Source organism: Phoca vitulina, unplaced genomic scaffold, assembly GCF_004348235.1.
Source record: "Phoca vitulina isolate PV1807 unplaced genomic scaffold, GSC_HSeal_1.0 scaffold2, whole genome shotgun sequence".
In the NCBI taxonomy this organism is placed as follows: domain Eukaryota; kingdom Metazoa; phylum Chordata; class Mammalia; order Carnivora; family Phocidae; genus Phoca; species Phoca vitulina.
The window spans coordinates 91,590,986-91,604,151 of NW_022589705.1; positions in this window are offsets into that span (position 1 = coordinate 91,590,986).

Below are 13,166 nucleotides of genomic sequence, written 5' to 3' on the forward strand. Positions count from 1 at the left end.
GACAATTATCATATGGTTTCACTTATATGTGGAACATAAGGAATAACATGGAGGACAGTAGGAGAAGGAAGGGAAAAATGAAAGCGGGAATATCAGAAGGGGAGATGAACCATGAAAGACTATGGACTCTGAGAAACAAACTGAGGATTTCAGAGGGGAGGGGGTGGGGGGATGGGTTAGCCCAGCGATGGGTTTTAAGGAGGGCATGTATTGCATGGAGCACTTGGTGTTATACGCAAACAATGAATCGTGGATCACTACATCAAAAAGTAAAGATATAATGCATGGTGACTAACATAACATAATAAAAAAAAGAAAAAAATTCATTCTGAATTTCTTTTTTCAGGATGAATAATGGCTGAATAGTATTCCATTATATATATAGGCCACACTTTGTTTATCCATTCATCTGTTGATGGACATTTGGATTGTCTCCACCTTTTGACTATTGTGACTAGTACTACCACGACCATGGGTGTATAGGTATCTGTTTGAGTTTTTCCCCTTCCAGTCTTTTGAAACATCTAGGGAGGGAACTGGCAACACAAAACTCTTTTCCCCAGGGTTCACACCAGTTTACATTCCCACCAGCAATGCGCAGAGGTTCCCATTTCTCCACATCCTTGCCTACGCTTGTTACATTTCATTTTTATTAGCAACCCATCCTAATGAATGTGAGGTGATATCTCATTGTGGCTTTGATTTGCATTTCCCCAGTCACTAATAATGTGGAGCATCTTTCCATGTGTTTATTGGCCATTTGTGTATCATCTTTAGGAAAACATCTATTCAAGTCCCTTGCCCATTTTTTAGCTGGGTTGGTTTGTTCTGAAGTGTTTTTTGTTTTGTTTTGTTTTCTTGTTTGTTTGGGTTTTCTGGTGGTGGTGGTGGTGGTGTGCTTTTGTGTGTGTGTGGTTGAGTTGTAGGGATTCTTTCTGTATTCTTGATGTTAATTCCTTATCAAATATATGATTTACAAATATTTTCTCTTATTCTATGAGTCGTCTTTTCCCTCACGATATTGTCTGTTCCTATGTATTTTATATTTTATGCCACTTAAATGGATTAGTTTTATCTCATTTTCTGATTCTTGCTTACATATTAAAAGCAACTGATTTTTTCTTTTTTTTTTTAAATCTACATCTTCATTTATTTACTTTTCAGTAAGTTTAAATCCTTGAGGGGTACAGCATCACCCCAATGTGTGGCCAATGGCTTTAGCAGGAAGGCTGCTTCGGAATTTGGCATGAACCATGCCACTCTTTCCATGAGCATGAGTTACTTTTCCCCAGATTACTCTGGTTTTGTTTGGTTTACCACCAGGAGTCATTGTGCTGTTCTTTGCTTTGTACACATAAGCACATCTCTTGTCTAGATAGAATTCAGTTTCATCTCAAGCATAAACACCTTTGATTTTAAGAAGAGCTGTGTGCTCCTTCTGGTCCCGGAGACCCTGCTTATAGCCAGCAAAAATGACCTTAGACCACAGCCTTTCAGACTATTTGTCATTTTAGTCCTGTTCCCAGCAGGCCTCCATGGGCTCCAAGATGGCGGAAAGAGAAAGGCTTCCAACTGATTTTTTCTACAGGTGATAACTTTGAATCCATCAACCTTGTTAACTCACTCTAATAATTTTGTTAGGATCATAGCGTCTGCAAATAATAATAACTATTTAATTTCCTCCCTTTCAATTTTTATTGCTTTATTCTTGTCTTCTTGCATTGGCTAGGACCACTAATACATGTCAGATAAAAATGATAGGGAGCAACTCTTTTCCTGTTCCTGATACCAAGAGGAAACGTTCTAGGTTTCACCATTAAGCATGATGTTTGCTATAGGTATTTTTTGTTGATGCCATTTATTGGGTTAAAGAAATTTTCTTCTATTCTAAAGGGTTGACAGTTTTTTCATAAATAAATGTTTAATTTTTTGTATCTATTAAGATAATCACACAGTTTCTCTCATTGAATGTATTAATGTGATAAATTACATTGAGTTTGTGATATTAACGAATTCTCCAATGTGAAACAGATCTTGCATTCTAGTATAAACTCAACTTGGTCATGATATACTACCCTTAGTATATATTGATGGATTCAGTTTGCTAAATATTTTTTAGAAATATTTATATCCATAAGATTTTCACAGCCTATAATGTTCACTTCCACTGTCCTTGTGGAGTTTTATTACTAAGTAAGCCTCACAGAAAGAGTATACCTGCCTTTTACATTCTCTATGCCAGCTTATGTAGGATTAATGTCATTTTCCCCCTAATATTAAGAAAATCAAGGCATCTGGGTCAGGAGATTTACATTTTGTGTTGGTTGGTTTGTTTTGTTGGAAGGCTTCAGTTTAGATTCAATATCTTTTGTTATAAACAAATCAGATTTTCTCTTTTTAGTTTGGTAAACTGTGTTTTTCTAGGAATTTACACATTGCATTTAAATTCTCAATTTTTTAGCATGTGTTGCTCATAATTTCCTCCCATTATCTTTTTAATATCTCTAGGATCTGTACTGAAGTCCCTTTTTATTCCTGGTATTTACTATTTGTGCTCCCCCTTTTCTTTATTGGTCTTACCAGATGCTTATCAATTTTCTTAGTGTTTTCAAAGAGCCCAAACATGGCATTATTGATTATCTCTACTGTGTGATTATTTTATATTTTAGAAATTTTGCCCTGAAGATATAAGAACATATGTAAAGATAAGAAAATATATTGAAAATTAGAAAATACTTTTTAAAATTTTATTTTATTATGTTATATTAGTCACCATACAATACATCATTAGTTTTTGATGTACTGATCCACGATTCATTGTTTTCGTATAACACCCAGTGCTCCATGCAGTACATGCCCTCCTTAAAACCCATCACCGGGCTAACCCATCCCCCCAACCCCTCCCCTCTAAAACCCTCAGATTGTTTCTCAGAGTCTATAGTCTCTCATGGTTCATTTCTCCCTCCGATTCCCGCCCCCTTTGTTTTTCCCTTCCTTCTCCTAATGTCCTCCATGATATTCCTTATGTTCCACAAATAAGTGAAACCATATGATAATTGACTTTCTCTGCTTGACTTATTTCACTTAGCATAATCTCCTCCAGTCCCATCCATGTTGATGTAAAAGTTGAGTATTCATCCTTTCTGATGGCTGAGGAATATTTCACTGTATATATGGACCACATCTTTTTTATCCATTCATCTGTTGAAGGGCATCTCAGCTCTTTCCATGGTTTGGCTGTTGCGGACATTGCTGCTATGAACATTGGGGTGCATATGGTCCTTCTTTTCACTACATCTGTCTTTGGGGTAAATATCCAGGAGTGCAATTGCTGGGTCATAGGGTAGCTCTATTTTTAATTTTTTTGAGGCACCTCCACACTGGTTTCCAAAGTGGCTATACCAACTTGCATTCCCACCAACAGTGTAAGAGGGTTCCCCTTTCTCCACAACCTCTCCAACATTTGTTGTTTCTTGCCTTGTCAATTTTTGTCATTCTAACTGGTGTAAGGTGATATCTCAATGCGGTTTTGATTTGAATTTCCTTGATGGCAAGTGATGATGAACATTTTTTCATGTGTCTGTTAGCCATTTGTATGTCTTCTTCAGAGAAGTGTCTGTTCATATCTTCTGCCCACTTTTTGACTTGATTATTTGTTTTTTGGGTGTTGAGTTTGAGAAGTTCTTTATAGATCTTGGATATCAGCTCTTTATCTGTAGTGTCATTTGCAAATATCTTCTCCCATTCTGTGGGTTGCCTCTTTGTTTTGTTGACTGTTTCCTTTGCTGTGCAGAAGTTTTTTATCTTGATGAAATCCCAAAAGTTTATTTTTGCTTTTGTTTCACTAGCCTTTGGAGATGTATCTTGAAAGAAGTTGTTGTGGCCGATGTCAAAGAGGTTACTGCCTATGTTCTCCTCTAGGATTTTGATGGATTCCTGTCTCACATTGAGGTCTTTCAACCATTTTGAGTTTATCTTTGTGTATGGTGTTAAAGAATGGTCAAGTCTCATTCTTCTGCATGTGGCTGTCCAATTTTCCCAGCACCATTTATTGAAGAGACTATATTTTTTCCATTGCACATTTTTTCCTGCTTTGTCGAAGATTATTTGACCATAGAGTTGAGGGTCCATATCTGGGCTCTCTATTCTGTTCCATTGGCCTATATGTCTGTTTTTGTGCCAGTACCATGCTGTCTTGGTCATCACTGCTTTGTAATATAGCTTGAAATCAGGCAAAGTGATGCCCCCAGCTTTGTTTTTCTTTTTCAACATTTCCTTGGTGATTCGCAGACTTTTCTGATTCCATACAAATTTTAGGATTGTTTGTTCCAGCACTTTGAAAAATGTCATTGGAGTTTTGATTGGGATGGCATTGAAGGTATAGATTGCTCTGGATAGCATAGACATTTTAACAATGTTTATTCTTCCGATCCATGAGCATGGAATGTTTTTCTATCTTTTTGTGTCTTCTTCAATTTCTTTCATGAGTGTTCTGTAGTTCCTAGAGTATAGATCCTTTACCTCTTTTGTTAGGTTTATTCCAAGGTATCTTATGGTTTTTGGTGCTATTGTAAATGGAATTGACTCTCTAATTTCTCTTTCTACAATTGCATTGTTAGTGTATAAGAAAGCAACTGATTGGGGTGCCTGGGTGGCTCAGTCATTAAGTGTCTGCCTTCGGCTCAGGTCATGATCCCAGGGTCCTGGGATCGAGCCCCGCATCGGGCTCCCTGCTCGGTAGGAAGCCTGCTTCTCCCTCTCCCACTGCCCCGCTTGTGTTCCTGCTCTTGCTAACTCTCTCTCTGTGTCAAATAAATAAATAAAATCTTAAAAAAAAAAAAAAGCAACTGATTTCTGTGCATTGATTTTGTATCCTGCCACATTGCTGTATGAGTTCTAGTAATTTGGGCATAGAGTCTTTTGGGTTTTCCACATAAAGTATCATGTCATCTGTGAAAAGAGAAAGTTTGACTTCTTCTTTGCCAATCTGAATACCTTTTATTTCTTTTTGTTGTCTGATTGCTGTTGCTAAGACTTCTAGTACCATGTTGAACACTAGTGGCGAGAGTGGACATCCTTGACGTGTTCCTGATCTTAAGGGAAATGCTCTCAGCTTTTCCCCATTGAGCATGATATTCACTGTGGGTTTTTCATAGATGGATTTTATGAACTTGAGGAATGTTCCCTCTATCTTTATAGTCTGAAGAGTTTTAATCAGGAAAGGATGTTGTATTTTATCAAATGCTTTTTTTGCATCAGTTGAGAGGACCATATGGTTCTTCTCTCTCTTCTTATTAATGTGTTCTATCACATTGATTGATTTGCGAATGTTGAACCACCCTTGCATCCCAGGGATAAATCCCACTGGGTCGTGGTGGATGATCCTTTTAATGTATTGTTGGATCCTATTAGCTAGGATTTTGTTGAGGATTTTGGAATCTATATTCATCAGGGATATTGGTCTGAAATTCTCCTTTTTGATGGGGTCTTTGCCTGGTTTGGGGATTAAGGTAATGCTGGCCTCATAGAATGAGTCTGGAAGCTTTCCTTCTGTTTCTATCTTTTGAAACAGCTTCAGGAGAATAGGTATTATTTCTTCTTTGAATGTTTGGTAGAATTCCCCAAGGAATCCATCAGGCCCTGGACTCTTGTTTTTTTGGGGAGGTTTTTGATCACTGCTTCAATCTCGTTACTGGTTATTGGCCTATTCATTTTGTCAATTTTTTCCTGTTTCAGTCTTGGCAGTTACAGGTTTCCAGGAAGGCATCCATTTCATCAAGGTTGCTCAGTTTATTGGCATATAGTTGTTGATAATAATTTCTAATAATTGTTTCCATTTCCTTGGTGTTAGTCGTCTCTCCCCTTTCATTCATAATTTTATTAATTTGGGTCCTTTCTCTTTTCTTTTGGATAAGTCTGGCTAGTGGTTTATCAATCTTATTAATTCTTTCAAAGAACCAGCTTCTAGTTTCGTTGATCTGATCTACTGTGTTTCTGGTTTCTAATTCATTGATTGCTGTTCTAATCTTAATTATTTCTCTTCTAATGTGTGGCTTAGGCATCGTTTGTTGCTTTTTCTCTAGTTCTTTAAGGTGTAGAGTTAGTTGGTGAATTCAGGATTTTTCTATTTTTTAGAGTGAGGCTTGGATGGCTATGTATTTCCCCCTTAGGACCGCCTTTGCAGTATCCCATAGGTTTTGGACTGATGTGTTTTCGTTCTCATTGGCTTCCATGAATTGTTTAAGTTCTTCTTTGATTTCCTGCTTGACCCAAACATTCTTGAGCAGAGTGGTTTTTAGCTTCCAAGTGTTTGAATTCTGCCAATTTTTTTCTTGTGATTGAGTTCCAGTTTTAAAGCATTATGGTCTGAGAATATTCAGGGAATAATCTCAATCTTTTGGTATTGGTTGAGACCTGATTTGTGACCCAGTATGTGGTCTATTCTGGAGAAAGTTCCATGTGCGCTCGAGAAGAATGAGTGTTCTGTTTTAGGGTGGAATATTCTGTATATATCTATGAGGTCCATCTGGTCCAGTGTGTCATTCAAAGCTCTTGTTTCTTTGTTGATTTTCTGCTTAGACGATCTGTCTATTGCTGAGAGTGGAGTATTGAGGTCTCCTGCAATTAACATATTGTTATCAATATGACTCTTTATTTTGGTTAACAGTTGGCTTATGTAGATGGCTGCTCCTGTGTTGGGGGCATAGATATTTACAATTGTTAGATCTTGTTGGATAGACCCTTTAAGAATGATATAGTGTCCTTCTGTGTCTCTAACTACAATCTTTAGTTTAAAATCTAATTTATCTGATGTAAGAATTGCTACCCCAGCTTTCTTTTGAGGTCCGCTGGCATGGAAGATGGTTCTCCATCCCTTCACTTTCAGTCTGGATATATCTTTAGGTTCAAAATTAGTCTCTTGTAGACAGCATATGGATGGGTCCTGTCTTTTTATCCGATTTGTAACCCTGTGCCGTTTTATGGGAACATTTAGGCCATTCACGTTGAGAGTGATTATTGAAAGATATGAATTTATTGTCATCATGTTGCCTGTGACAACCTTGTTTTTATAGATTGTCCCTGTAAATTTCTTTTCTATATCACTCTTGGAGTCTTTCTTCTTTTATAGAACCCCCCTTAATATTCCTTGTAGGGCTGGCTTAGTGGTCACATATTCTTTCAGTTTCTGTGGTCTTGGAAGCTCTGCATGTCTCCATCCATTCTAAATGACAGCCTTGCTGGATAAAGTATTCTTGGCTGCATGTTCTTCTCATTTAGCACCCTGAATATGTCTTGCCAGGCCTTTCTGGTTTGCCAGGTCTCTGTGGATAGGTCTGATGTTATTCTGATGTTCCTCCCTCTGTACATAAGGAATCTCTTCCCCCTAACTGCCCTTAAGATGGTTTCCTTGGTTCTAAGATTTGTGAGTTTTACTATTACATGCCGGGGTGTTGGCCTGTTTTCCTTGATCTTGGGAGGGGTCCTCTCTGCCTCTAGGACACGAATGTTTGTTTTATTCCCCAGATTAGGGAAGTTCTCAGCTACGATCTGCTCACATATATCTTCTAGTCCTCTCTCTCTCTCCACCCTCTCAGGGATTCCAATAATTCTGACATTGGAACGTTTCATGGTGTCACTTATTTCTCTGATTCTATTTTCATGGATTCTGATTTGTTTTTCCCTGGCCTCCTCTTTTCCCTTTTTAGCTATTAAATGGTCTTCCAGGTCACTAATTCGTTCTTCTGCCTCACTTACCCTAGCTGTTAGATTATCTAGATTAGATTGTATCTCATTGATAGCATTTTTAAATTCTGCCAATTCAGCTTTTATTTCTGCCCTTAGAGACTCTATGTTGCAATTAATTGATTTCTCCATTCTAGCTATTGTCTTCACAATTGCTAGCCTGAATTCCATCTTCGACATCCTGGTTATATTTGAATCCATTTGTAAATCTGCAGCATAAGTCATAATCTCTGAGTCTTTCCTATTTTGGGGGTTCCTCCTCCTAGTCATTTTGTTGATGGATGGTTGAAGGAATATATAGAGTCCAAATTATTGACCACAACCCAAGCAAGATGCACCTGTTTTCTAGGGACCTTAGGGTTGCCGGCCTCTTGTTTTCCCAGCCTGTCTTATGGGGGAGGGGTGTGCTGTGCTGTTACTCAGGCAACTCTGTTTGGGCAGAGTTGCCCTACCCCCTGTGGTGGGGGATGGGCTCAGTGAAAACCGGTTTTTGGGGGCTTTTGTTCTCTGGCGGCTTTCCTTGGTGGCTTTCCACGTCTCTTCCAAGGGTCAGAGCAGAAGAGACCCTTTCTAACCTTCTGCCTCAGAGCAGAGAGATCACAGTCTGTTCTTCAGTGAGCTCTCCAGGCCACACTATCTCCGTTGCTGTCTGTGCTGCTATAAACTGCAGCATCCTGGGTTGTGCGCCCCTCCGCAGCACTCCCAGTCCTTGCCTCCAGGTCGGGGCACGTCTCTGCCCTTTGTGCTTCTAGAACCACCAACCGCCCCCAGTTCACATGCGCGACCCCACCGCTCCAGGTTTCCATCCCGGGGGCTGCCCTAAAGTCCTTTCCTTGCCGCTACCGGTCTGCGAGTCTGTGCCCCGTCCCCAGCGCATGAGGCTGTCGCTCACCGGCGGTGTAGGATTCCCATGGCCAGGCTCCCTCCTGCTGCCATTTATCCTCTGATATCTGACAGCTCCCCACTTCGTACCTCGGAACGAACCACCTGCGATATTCTGTTTGTAGAGATCCAGATCTATCTTCTTACATCTCAGGCTGATTTCGTGGATGTTCAGAGTGGTCTGGTAGATATCCAGCTCAATTCCAGGGACCAGTTGGAATAGGGTCCCCTACTCCTCTGCCATATTTTCCCAGCCCCTCTAGAAAATACTTTATAATGCTTAATCTTTCAATCTTTTTAGGAAATTCTCAGCCATTCTGTTCAAATATTGCTTCTGCCTCCTTCCTTTCTCCTTGCTTTCTGGGACACCAATTACATATTTATTATACCTTCCCACTGCATCCTCAATGCCTCTTGTCCCCTCCTCTGTGTTTTCTATCTTTTTGTCACTTTGTGCTTGATTCTGAATAGTTTCTTCTGACCTGTACTCCAGCTCACATAACCTCTCTCTTCAAGGGTACAATTAAACCCACCCACTGGATTTTTAGTTCGATCTGTTACATTTCTCAATTCTAAAATTTCTGTTCGAGGGGTGGCTGGGTGGCTCATTTGGTTAAGCATCTGCCTTCAGCTCAAGTCATGATCCCAGGGTCTTGGGATCAAGCCCCATGTTGGACTCCCTGCTCAGTAGGGAGTCTGCTTCCCCCTCTGCCCTGCCCCCTGTTTGTGCTTGCTCTCTTTCTCTCTTACATGCTCTCTCTCTTATAAATAATAAAATGTTTTAAAAAATAAATAAAATACAATTTCTGTGCAATTCATAGATACGTCACATTTTATAGTTCCAAATTTTTTATTTTTCTACCTTTTGAATTTTTTTAAAAAAATTATTTATTTCGGAGAGAGAGAGAAAGAGAGAGTGCAGGGGGCAGGGGTGGAAGGAGAGAGAGAATCTCAAGCAGACTCCCCGCTGAGCACAAAGTCCAACACAGGGTTTGATCCCACCACTCCAAGATCATGACCTGAGCCAAAACCAAGAGTTGGATGTCCAACCGACTGAGCCACCCAGGCGCCCTTCTACCTTTTGAATTTTTAAATTACCACTTTTTGCCTTCCAAATTTCAAATCTTTAGATTTATAGATTATATTTATATATTATATTTTAAATGTGTAGATTATATTCATAGACTACATATAGATTTACCTATTCTATTTTTATAGATTATATGTATAAGTATATTTATACAGATTTTATCTCCTTGGACATAGTAAGCAGAACTATTCTACTGCGTGTGACTCTTTTTTTTTTTTTTAAGTTTTATTTAATCTCTACACCCAATGTGCGGCTGAAATTCACAACCCCAAGATCAAAATTCACATGCTCTTTGAAGTGAGCCAGCCAGGTGCCCTTTTTTTTTTTCTTTTTAGCTGTTGTTTCTGTGGCTTCTTTTTGCTAGCTCTTCTTTTCTCATGTACCTGGTACCTGAAAAATTATTTGCAAAAATAATGTAAGTCTAGGATGACACTACCCTCCTGCAGAGATGATTGTCACTTGCTTCTCTAATTACCTGTGGACATTAGAAATTAAAGATCACTTTCATCCAGTTTAGGAGCAGACATTTTGAGTCATTGTATGATCCCAATACTGTGTGCTCAGCACTATATTAGAGGAATTACAGCATGGTCTGCAAGCTCACAGAAGGACCTAACCCTGCTTGGCTTTCCAGAGAAAGCAGCACCTAAGATGAGACCTGAGAGATAGATCATGGACTGACTTCTGCCCTTCCGGTCCGGCATGGCCTAGAAACACTTCTTAAAGATGGCCAATCTGCTTCGGGGTATTTTGCAGGGAACACAATAGTGGTGGGTAGTAGACTTGGAACTCAGACACACTTGGCTTGAACTTCAAGATTGCCCAAGTCAACCTTGGTTTCCTAATCTAAAAATTGGAAGTAAATTCCATGAGATGATGAGAATTCAATTAAATGTCACCTATAAAACACTTCATAAGATGCCAAATAAGGGGTAGATAAATATTCAATCCCTTCTTCCCTTTGTGCCTAAACCAAGTTTATTTTAGTGACAAAATCCATTCCTTTCCTTATGGTAGAGGAGCATATTTGGGAAATTGGGAAATATGAGGGCTTTTTCCTATGACTAGAAATGCTTCAAAACTGAACCCCAGGCACTTTGTTATCTGATTCAACTTTGTGCAGTAATTTGCAAGACAACCAGCTACAATGTTGGGGCAGAGATATTCTAGCCAGGGAACAGAGCAAGCCATGGCAACCATGGGAATGAGGAGACAATCTGCTGGCTCTGGCATCCTTTGTTTCTTCTATGGGATGCAAAGATGTTGGAGGCAACAAACCAATAATGTTGCAGCCTGCCCCGACTCCTCAACTGATTCTTGTAGAGGTTCATTTGAGTGAAGGAACTTCCCTTTTAAAATACGGGCATGCCATGCCAACTTGGTCCCACCCTACTGATTGTCAAGCCAATCAATTTTCTTTTTACCTTTGGGATTGATGGTTATGATCCAATGATTTCCCTCCCAGTTGAGATCTGCTGGGAGAAAGGGACAGGCATCTTGGTAGCATCACCAACATTTAAAATATTCCCAGTTAACAGTTCTCCTTGAATCCATCACAGAATCACATGTGCAGAAGGGGGCCTGTGCAGACACATCCACTATAGATCTGTTAGTCTGTGAAGAACTACAAAGAGACCAAATGTGTTCACCGCTTGGGAATGGCTAAGAACTATAATATAGCCACACCAGGGAATACTATGCAGTATCTAAAAAGAGTAAGGTAAATCTATGTTGTTTACTAGGCTAGATTTCTAAGGTATATCATTGATTGAAAACACTCAAGTGTCACAATATGTATAGAATAATATATTTTATGTACCAATATATAGCAAAGTCATCCCACAAAATAATGCTTTATATTTTCCATGGGTACATATCGGTGTATGTAAAAGCATAGAAACAGGCTTTAAAGGATTGGAAGACCACCTCCTGCCAAAAGGCAACAGTGGATACATCCAGATATAAGGGGATAGAGTGGAAGAAGGGTGGTCAAAAAGGACATTAGCTTTATCTCCAGTATTTGAAGGTTTTATTTAAAAAGATAATATCTGGTCTCCAGGGTGGCTCAGTTGGTTGAGCATCCGATTCTCGGTTTCGGCTCAGGTCATGATCTCAGGGCTGTGAGATTGAGCCCTGTGTCTGGCTCCGTGCTCAGTGCAGAGTCTGCTTGAGATTCTCTCTCTCCCTCTCCCCCTCCGCCACTCACATGTGTGCTCTCTCTCTCTCTAGAATAAAAAAATAAATCTTTAAAAAAATTTAAAAAATAAAAAGATGATATCTTTGTGTATCACTTACCTAATTTAAAATTAATTTTTTTAAAAGGTAGAATGGAAATATTATGATTGAGAGCATAGTAAGTTGTAATATTGTCCAAAAAATATCTGCCGCACCTCTCTGGAGAGGATGATGCTTCTCTGTGGCATCAATGTCAGGCATGGCTGCATGATTTGCTCTGGTCAATGAAAGGTGAATGGAAGCTTGGGGAGCCCCTGTGTGATTTGTCATGTTCTTTTCTCTTCTACCATGAGACTGGAGAACATTTCACAGAGAAGCTGCTCCATCAGCCTGGGGATGCTGGAGTAGACAAATGTGAAGCAGAGCTCCATGTAATGTGAAAGCCATGTAATATGTAATGTGAGCAAGAAATAGACCTTTGCTGTCCTAAGCCACTGATACTGTGGGGCCACTTGTCATTGCAGCAGAACCTAACCTAGACTGGCCTATAATATCCTGGGGATAACAGCCACTCTGGAGCAGAGAGTGCAGGCAGAATGGAGGCGGGGTTGAGGTCAGAAAGGCCAGGAGGTTCTGGGTGGGGGTGAGGAGTACCCTGAGGAAAACACTGAAAGAAAACTGGAAGGAAGAGCAGTAGAGACTAATTTTGTCCATTTTCCCAACTTTGCCTTAGGACTTTGTCCTCCATTGCCTACTGACCAATGAGAATAATTTGGGATGCAACACATTGTCCTTTATCAGATGGCACTTGCCCTGGCCTAACTGGCAGATCTTTTCAGGAAAGTTCTGGGAATTTACTGAGGAAACACTTGCACAATGTCGGGGCTTAATGGTATGCAGGTGTCCATCACCCCTGAGCTGGTATTAGCTGGGCTTCTCAGCTACAATGACCAATTCTAAAGTCATTCACACTTTGAGAAAGTTACAGTCAAAAAAAAAACAAAGGAAACCAGATGGCAAAAATATACTTGACTCCATGAACCTGACTCAGATTAAACAGTAGCTGACATCTAGGTGGATGGCAAATGACTCAAATAAAGTCATGTGCCTCAGTCGTGTCTTTTATTTTAATTCTGAATGATGGGAAAGGAAAGAGCCAATGGGTCATGGGGCATGGCAGGAAGGGGGTGTTGTCAGATGGACCAGGGGTGCAATGCACAGCACCTGACCAACCATGTGGCCTTGAGCCTGACTGGAAAGAGACAGGAAATGAGCA